Source organism: Balaenoptera physalus (genome assembly GCF_965194825.1).
Source record: "Balaenoptera physalus genome assembly, chromosome: 18".
Classification (NCBI taxonomy): Eukaryota; Metazoa; Chordata; class Mammalia; order Artiodactyla; family Balaenopteridae; genus Balaenoptera; species Balaenoptera physalus.
The window spans coordinates 58127303-58136311 of record NC_138899.1 but is presented as its reverse complement, the minus strand read 5'-3'; the positions used below and the strand labels follow the sequence as shown (position 1 = coordinate 58136311).

The 9009-nt window shown below is 35.9% G+C and overlaps 1 pseudogene across 1 annotated transcript; it reads left to right on the top strand.

Annotated features, from left to right (window-relative positions):
* Nucleotides 1-428: 428 nt before the first annotated feature.
* Nucleotides 429-8523, top strand: LOC309647774 (dynein light chain 1, cytoplasmic pseudogene; annotated as a pseudogene). Its single transcript has one exon. The product of its transcript is annotated as a dynein light chain 1, cytoplasmic pseudogene (transcript).
* The last annotated feature ends 486 nt before the right edge of the window (nucleotides 8524-9009 follow it).

The following is a 9009-nucleotide window of genomic DNA, read 5'->3' as shown; positions in this document are numbered from 1 at the left end:
TTTGCTGTACACCTAAAACTAACAAAACACTGTAAATCAACTATACTCCAATAAAAATTATTTAAAAAATAAAAATAAAAAAAGAACTAACATGCTGCATGTTTAAGTAGGTAAAATAAAAATAAAAGTAAATAAAAAAAGATTAATTCAGGGCTTCCCTGGTGGCGCAGTGGTTGAGAATCTGCCTGCCGGTGCAGGGGATGCGGGTTCGAGCCCTGGTCTGGGTGGAGCCCACATGCCGCGGAGCAACTGGGCCCGTGAGCCACAATTGCTGACCCTGCACGTCTGGAGCCTGTGCTCCGCAACAAGAGAGGCCGTGATAGTGAGAGGCCCGCGCACCACGATGAAGAGTGGCCCCCACTTGCCACAACTGGAGAAAACCCTCGCACAGAGGCGAAGACCCAGCACAGCCGTAAATGGATAAAAAAAAAAAAAAAAAAAAAGATTAATTCAAGAATGTGAAATAAAACATCCCATATAGAAAACCTGTGTACAGTAATCAGTCAAGCAACCAAATTGCCCCTCTTCAGCCTTCCTTTGAAGATAAGATCCCTCCACAAATGACCTGCTCTATAAAGAACAGAGGAAAAATATCAGTTCTTATAAAAGCTAGCTAGAAATTTCAAGAAGAGAATTCCCCTAATACTACTTAGATACTTTTAAAACAAAATATTTAATTAATAGAATCCACTTGGATACATTCCTGTCATAACGAAAAGGACTTTTTAAAAATCCATTCTACTTTTGTAGATAAAGAAGTATTAACTCAATCAATAAAACTAAAGACTACCAAGGCTGCAAGGGATGAAACCATTTTCAACTACAGAAAAGACAACTAGAGCCATGGAGCAGACTGCTCCCTGGAACAAGATGAAGATGCTTGGTGTCACCTCACCAGCAACCTCCCATATGGTTTTTCCAAGTGTCTCTGTCTTCATTTATTAGTGTGAAATATAGGAACTAAATATTTTAAAATGTAAAGAATCTCTAGCTTGCTAAAGATTTTGTATTATCAGCTATAAGAAAGAATGAAATCTTGCCTTTTGCAACTACATGGATGGACCTTATTATGCTTAGTCAAATAAATCAAACAGAGAAAGACAAATATGGTATGTTATCACCTATATGTGGGATCTAAAAAATAAAACAAATGAATGAATATAACAAAACAGAAACAGACTCACATACAGAGAACAAACTAGTGGTTACCAGTGGGGAGAGGGAAGGAGGGAGGGGCAAGATAAGGGTAGGGGATTAAGAGGTACAAACTATGTATAAAATAAGATACAAGGATATATCGTACAGCACAGGGAATACAGCCAATATTTTATAACTTTAAATAGAGTATAATCTATAAAACTATTGAATCCCTATGTTATACACCTAATATAACTAATATAATATTGTAAATCAACTACACTTTAATTGAAAAAAAGACTGTGTTAAAGGAACAGTTCACACAATCCACTGGATTAAAGGTGAGTTATGGGCTTACTTTTTTAGGACCCTTTTTCTAGATTATAAAATATTACATACTCAATATAAAAATCTTTCAAAAATACAAAAACATATAAAGAAAAAAAAAAATAAAAAACATCCCTTGGGATGTAATGTACAACATGATGACTACTGTTAACACTGCTGTATGGTATATTTGAAAGTTGTTAAGAGAGTAGATCCTAAGATTTATCATCATAAGGAAAACAACATTTTCTTTTTTTTTTTTTGAGTCTATATGACATGATGGATGTTAACTAAACTTACTTTGGTAATCATTTCACAATACATGAAGGTCAAGTCATTATACTGTACTCCTTAAACATACACAGTGCTGCATGGCAATTGTATCTCAATAAAACTGGGAAAAATCTGCTACCAAAAAAAAAAAAATTGATCTTACCATTCAGAGTTAAGTACATTGAAAATTATTTTATATCTTTCTATCATTTTATCTCTGAAAATACACCTTTTTAAAAAGTTGGAATAATGCTATGTGAAAAGTGCAATATTCTGTTTCTCCTTTATTTATATCTTTTATTTTCCCATATTAGTAAATGCTTTTCAAAATATGATTTTCAATCACCACACATTATTCTACCTTATAGATATACCATAATTTAATTATTGTCCTTCTCATTAAATATTTAGTTTCTACCCAACTTTTTCTATTCAATGTTGCTCTGAATACCCTTATATATAAAACTATTTTCTGCATCTTCAATAATTTCCTTATGATCTGGTAACAGAATTGGAATTGCCAATTCAAAGGGAATTAGGAAGTCCAAATTTAAATAATCCAAGGATCAAATAAGAAATTACATTGGAAATTAGAATATATTTTGAATTGTACTAAAAACACATCAAAGTTTGTGGGTTGCAGTTAAAGCCTTGTTTAAAGGGAAATTTACTGCTTCATAAATAAGGTAGTAAAGAAGAAAGACTGAAAATCAATTTATCTGAGAAACCATCTCAAGAAGTTAAAATAATAGCAAATAAGACGGAAGAAAACAATAAATGTAAGAAAATGAATTATTGATAATAATAATAACGTTTAATAAATAAACTTATAAACACAGGAGAAACAAAGACAAAAGTTGGCTCTTTCAGTAGACTAAAAGCATAGATCAGGAGTAAGAAAACTTTTTCTGGAAAGGGCTAAGTAAATTATTTTTTTAGTCTTGGCAAGCCTATGGTCTCTGTGCAACTCGTTATCTGGCACTGTAGTATGAAAGCAGTCATAAACAATAAATGAATAGGTGTGGCTGTGTCCCAATAAAACTTTATTGACAAAAACAGATCCAAGGCTAGATTTGGCCCAAGCCTATAATTGACCAGCCTGAAAAAGATGAGCCCAGAGACGATATGTGTGTGAGACAGAGAAGAATGGAGACAGACAAAGAGGGGACACAAACAACAAAAATTAGGAATGAAAAAAGTGACATCAAGGCTTGCACAAGCCTCTTAGAGAGTCTCATCCACCAGAGGGCAGACAGCAGAAGCAAGAAGAACTACAATCCCGCAGCCTGTGGAACGAAAACCACTTTCACAGAAAAATAGACAAAATGAAAAGGCAGACGACATGTACCAGATGAAGGAACAAGATAAAACCCCAGAAAAACAACTAAATGAAGTAGAGATAGGCAACCTTCCAGAAAAAGAATTCAGAATAACGATAGTGAAGATGATCCAGGACCTCGGAAAAAGAATGGAGGCAAAGATCAAGAAGATGCAAGAAATGTTTAACAAAGACCTAGAAAAATTAAAGAACAAACAAACAGAGATGAACAGTACAATAACTGAAATGAAAAATACACTAGAAGGAATCAATAGCAGAATAACTGAGGCAGAAGAACGATTAAGTGAACTGGAAGACAGAATGGTGGAATTCACTGCTGCAGAAGAGAATAAAGAATGAAAAGAAATGAAGACAGCCTAAGAGACCTCTGGGACAACATTAAACACATATACATTCGCATTATAAGGGTCCCAGAAGGAGAAGAGAGAGAGAAAAGACCCAAGAAAATATTTGAAGAGATTATAATCAGAAACTTCCCTAACTTGGGGAAGTAAATAGACACCCAAGTTCAGGAAGCACAGAGTCCCAGGCAGGATAAACCCAAGGAGAAACATGCCAAGACACATGGTAATCAAACTGACAAAAATTAAAGACAAAGAAAAATTATTAAAAGCAACAAGGGAGGGCTCCCCTGATGGCGAAGTGGTTAAGAAACTGCCTGCCAGTGCAGGGGACACAGTTTCGAGCCTTGGTCTGGGAAGATCCCACATGCAGCAGAGTAATTAAGCCTGTGCACCACAACTACTGAGCCCACGGGCCACAACTATTTTAGCGTGCATGCCTAGAGTCTATCCTCTGCAACAAGAGAAGCCAGCGCAATAAGAAGCATGCAAACCGCAATGAACAGTATCACCTAGTCACCACAACTAGAGAAAGCCCACATGCAGCAACGAAGACCCAATGCAGCCAAAAATTAATTAATTAATTAATTAATTAATTAATTAATTATTTTTAAAAAAGCAACAGGGGAAAAATGACAGATAACATATAAGGGAACTCCCAAAAGGTTAAAAGCTGATTTCTCAGCAGAAACTCTACAAGCCATAAGGCAGTGGCACATTATATTTAAAGTGATGAAAGGGAAGAACCTACAACCAAGATTAATCTACCCGGCAAGGATCTCATTCACATTCGATGGAGAAATCAAAAGCTTTACAGACAAGCAAAAGCTAAGAGAATTCAGCACGACCAAAGCAGCTCTACAACAAATGCTAAAGGAACTTCTCTAAGTGGGAAACACAAGAGAAGAAAAGGACCTACAAAAACAAACCCAAAACAACTAAGAAAATGGTAACAGGAACATACATATCAATAATTACCTTAAACGTGAATGGATTAAATGCTCCAACCAAAAGACACAGGCTTGCTGAATGGATACAAAAACAAAAACAACACCCACATATATGCTGTCTACAAAATACCCACTTCAGACCCAGGGACACATACACACTGAAAGTTAGGGGATGTAAAAAGATATTCCATGCAAATGGAAATCAAAAGAAAGCTGGAGTAGCAATACTCATATCAGATAAAACAGACTTTAAAATAAAGAATGTAACAAGAGACAAGGAAGGACACTACATAATGATCAAGGGATCGATCCAAGAAGAAGATATAACAATTATAAATATATATGCACCCAACATAGCAGCACCTCAATACATAAGGCAAATGCTAAAAGCTATAAATGAGGAAAGCGACAGTAACACAATAATAGTAGGGGACTTCAACACCTCACTTACACCAATGGACAGATCATCCAGAAAGAAAATTCATAAGGAAACACAAACTTTAAATGACACAATAGACCAGATAGATTTAATTGATATTTATAGGACATTCCATCCAAACACAGCAGATTATACTTTCTTCTCAAGTGCACATGGAACATTCTCGAAGATAGATCACATCTTGGGTAACAAATCAAGCCTCAGTAAATTTAACAAAATTGAAATCATATCAAGCAACTTTTATGACCACAACACTATGAGATTAGAAATCAATTACAGGGAAAAAAAACACAAACACATGGAGGCTAAACAATACGTTACTAAATAACCAAGAGATCACTGAAGAAATCAGAGGAAATCAAAAAATACCTAGAGACAAATGACAATGAAAACACGACAATCCAAAACCTATGGGATGCAGCAAAAGCAGTTCTAAGGGGGAAGTTTATAGCAATACGATCCCTCTTCAAGAAACAATAAAAATCTCAAATAAACAATCTAACCTTACACCTAAAGGAACTAGAGAAAGAAGAACAAACAATCCCCAATGTTAGTATAAAGAAAGAAGTCATAAAGATCAGAGCAGAAATAAATGAAATACAAACAAAGAAAACAATAGCAAAGATCAATAAAACTAAAAGCTGGTTCTTTGAAAATATAAACAAAATTGATAATCCGTTAACCAGACTCATCAAGAAAAAGAGGGAGAGGACTCAAATCAATAAAATTTGAAGTGAAAAAGGAGAAGTTACAACATACCACCACAGAAATACAAAGCGTCATAAGAGACTACTACAAGCAAATCTATGCCAATAAAATGGACAACCACTATTATTCAACATAGTTTTGGAAGTTCTAGCCATGAAAAGAAGACAAATTGGAAAAGAAAAAATAAAATTGTCACTGTTTGAAGACAGATGTCACCAGAAAACTACCAGAACCAATCAATGAATTTGGTAAAGTTGCAGGATACAAAATTAATGCACAGAAATCTCTTGCATTCATATACACTAACAACGAAAGATCAGAAAGAGAAATTAAGGAAACAATCCCATTCACCACTGTAACAAAAAGAAAAAAATACGTAGGAATAAACCTACCTAATGAAGGTAAAAGACCTGTACTCAGAAAACTATAAGACACTGATGAAAAAAATCAAAGATGACACAAACAGATGGAGAGATATACCATGTTCTTGGATTGGAAGAATCAATATTGTGAAAATGACTATACTACTCAAAGCAATCTACAGATTCAATGCAATCCCTATCAAATTACCAACGGCATTTTTAACAGAACTAGAACAAAAAGTCTTGTGGAGACACAAAAGATCCCAAATAGCCAAAGCAATCTTGAGGAAAAAAATGGAGCTGGAGGAATCAGGCCCCCTGACTTCCGACTACACTACAAAGCTACAGTAATCAAGACCATATGGTACTGGCACAAAAACAGAAATTTAGATCAATGGAACAGGATACGAAGCCCAGAGATAAACCCATGTACCTATGGTCAACTAATCTATGACAAAGGAGGTAAGGATATACAATGGAGAAAAGAGAGTCTCTTCAATAAGTGGTGCTGGGAAAACTGGACAGCTACATGGAAAAGAATGAAATTAGAACACTCCCTAACACCATACACAAAAATAAACTCAAAATAGATTAAAGACCTAAATGTAAGACCGGATGCTATAAAACTCTTAGAGGAAAACATAGGAAGAACACTCTTTGACATAAATCAAAGAAAGATCTTTTTTTGATCCACCTCCTAGATAATGGAAATAAAAACAAAAATAAACAAATGGGACCTAATGAAACTTCAAAGCTTTTGCACAGCAAAGGAATCTATAAACAAGATAAAAAGACGACCCTCAGAATGGGAGAAAATATTTGCAAACGAATCAATGGACAAAGGATTAATCTCCAAAATATAAAAACAGCTCATGCAGCTCAATATTAAAAAAACAAAGAACCCAATCCAAAAATGGGCAGAAGACCTAAATAGACATTTCTCCAAAGAAGACATACAGATAGCCAAGAGGCACATGAAAAGATGCTCAACATCACTGATTATTAGAGAAATGCAAATCAAAACTACAATGAGGTTATCACCTCACACTGGTTAGAATGGGCATCTTCAGAAAATCTACAAACAATAAGTGCTGGAAAGGATGTGGAGAAAAGGGAACCCTCTTGCACTGTTGGTGGGAATGTAAATTGATACAGCCACTATTGAGAACAGTATGGAGGTTCCTTAAAAAACTAAAAATATAATTACCATATGACCCAGCAATCCCACTACTGGGCATATATCCAGAGAAAACCATAATTCAAAAAGACACATGCACCCCAATGTTCATTGCAGCACTATTTACAATAGCCAGGTCATGGAAGCAACCTAAATGCCCATCGACAGACAAATGGATAAAGATGTGGTACATATATACAATGGAATATTACTCAGCCCTTAAAAAGGAACGAAATTGGGTCATTTGTAGAGATGTGGATGGACCTAGAGACTGTCATACAGAGTGAAGTAAGTCAGAAAGAGAAAAACAAATATTGTATATTAACACATATATGTGGAATCTTGAAAAATGGTACAGATGAACTGGACTGCAAGGCAGAAATAGAGACCCAGATATAGAGAACAAATGTATGGACACCAAGGGGGGAAAGCGGGGTTGGGGGGGGTTGGTGGTGGGATGAAATGGGAGATTGGGATTGACATACATACACTAATATGTATAAAATAGGTAACTAATAAGAACCTGCTGTATAAAAAATAAACAAAATAAAGTTAAAAAAATGAAAAAATATTAAGGAAAAAGGAAAAGGTGACATCATTACAGGTCCTATATTGGAAAAATCATAAGAGCTTATTATGAGCAACTTTAAGCCAATTAATTAAAAAATTTAGATGAAATGTACCCTAAGGAAAGCTCAACTTACCAAATCCAAAAATAAACTCCAAATAGTTCTATTTCTATTACAGGAATAAGCCCATAATCTAAAGCTTTCCCTCAGTGAGAATCTTAAATCCAGAAGAATTCACCAGTCCCTTCCATCAAATATTTGCCAATTAAAAATTGTCACTTGCCATCTGCCTCTACAAGGATGAAGTCTCTGGCCACTGACCTTCAACACACTCTGAAAGGAGTTTAGGGTAGAGATCAGGAATGAGGCACTCTGTGCTCTGAGAAAAACTGGCAGAACAGGCCTTCAGATAAATATTTTTCAGAAGAAGACTTTATGAACCAGAAGTGAGTTCTCACCAGACATCACGCCTGCTGGCATCTTGATCTTGGACTTTCCAGCCTCCAGAACAGTGAAAAATAAGTATTTGTTGTTTAAAATACCCCATCTGGCTGCTCCCAACAGGTCTGAGCCTCACCAGCCCCTCCCCCAGGAGACCATTGCAGTCAGCCAGCCCCTGCTTCTTGGTAACCATGTGTGACCAAAAGGCCGTGATCAAAAATGCCAATATGTCAGAGGAGATGCAACAGGACTTGCTGGAGTGTGCTACTCAGGCACTGGAGAAATATAATATAGAGAAGCACATTGCGGCCCATATCAAGAAGGAGTTTGACAAGAAGTACAACCCCACCTGGCACTGCATTGTGGGGAGGAACTTCGGTAATTATGTGACACATGAAACCAAAGACTTCATCTACTTCTACCTGGGCCAAGGGCCATTCTCCTGTTCAAATCTGGTTAAAAGCATGGACTGTGCCACATACCCTGTGATCCATCACAAGAACTGCAGCCTAAATTCCAAATACCAGGGACTGGAATCTTCAGCCTTGCCTAAGGGAACACCTCGATCTTTATAGTGTTGTTTTGTACAGGGCATTCTCTGTACTAGTTTGTTGTGGTTATAAAGCAATTAGCAAAACAGCTTACATTTGTATTTATTTTCTATTCCATACCTCTCTGCCCCATGTTTTTTTCTCTTCAAAATCCATTCCTTTAAAGAAATAAATCTGTTGGAGAAGTGTGCATTAATTATGATTTGTCCAAATAATCTATAATAAAAATAATCTAGGGTTAAAGATGGCCTATTATTTCATCTTGGGTAGGTTGGTGGGGGTGATTCCTTGAAGTTTCTGTGGGATATAATAGACTAGCCTATTCAATACTCTTGAGTTTCATTCTTGCCCATCCTGCTACTGTTGTGCATGGAAGAATACTACTTAGAAGTGTA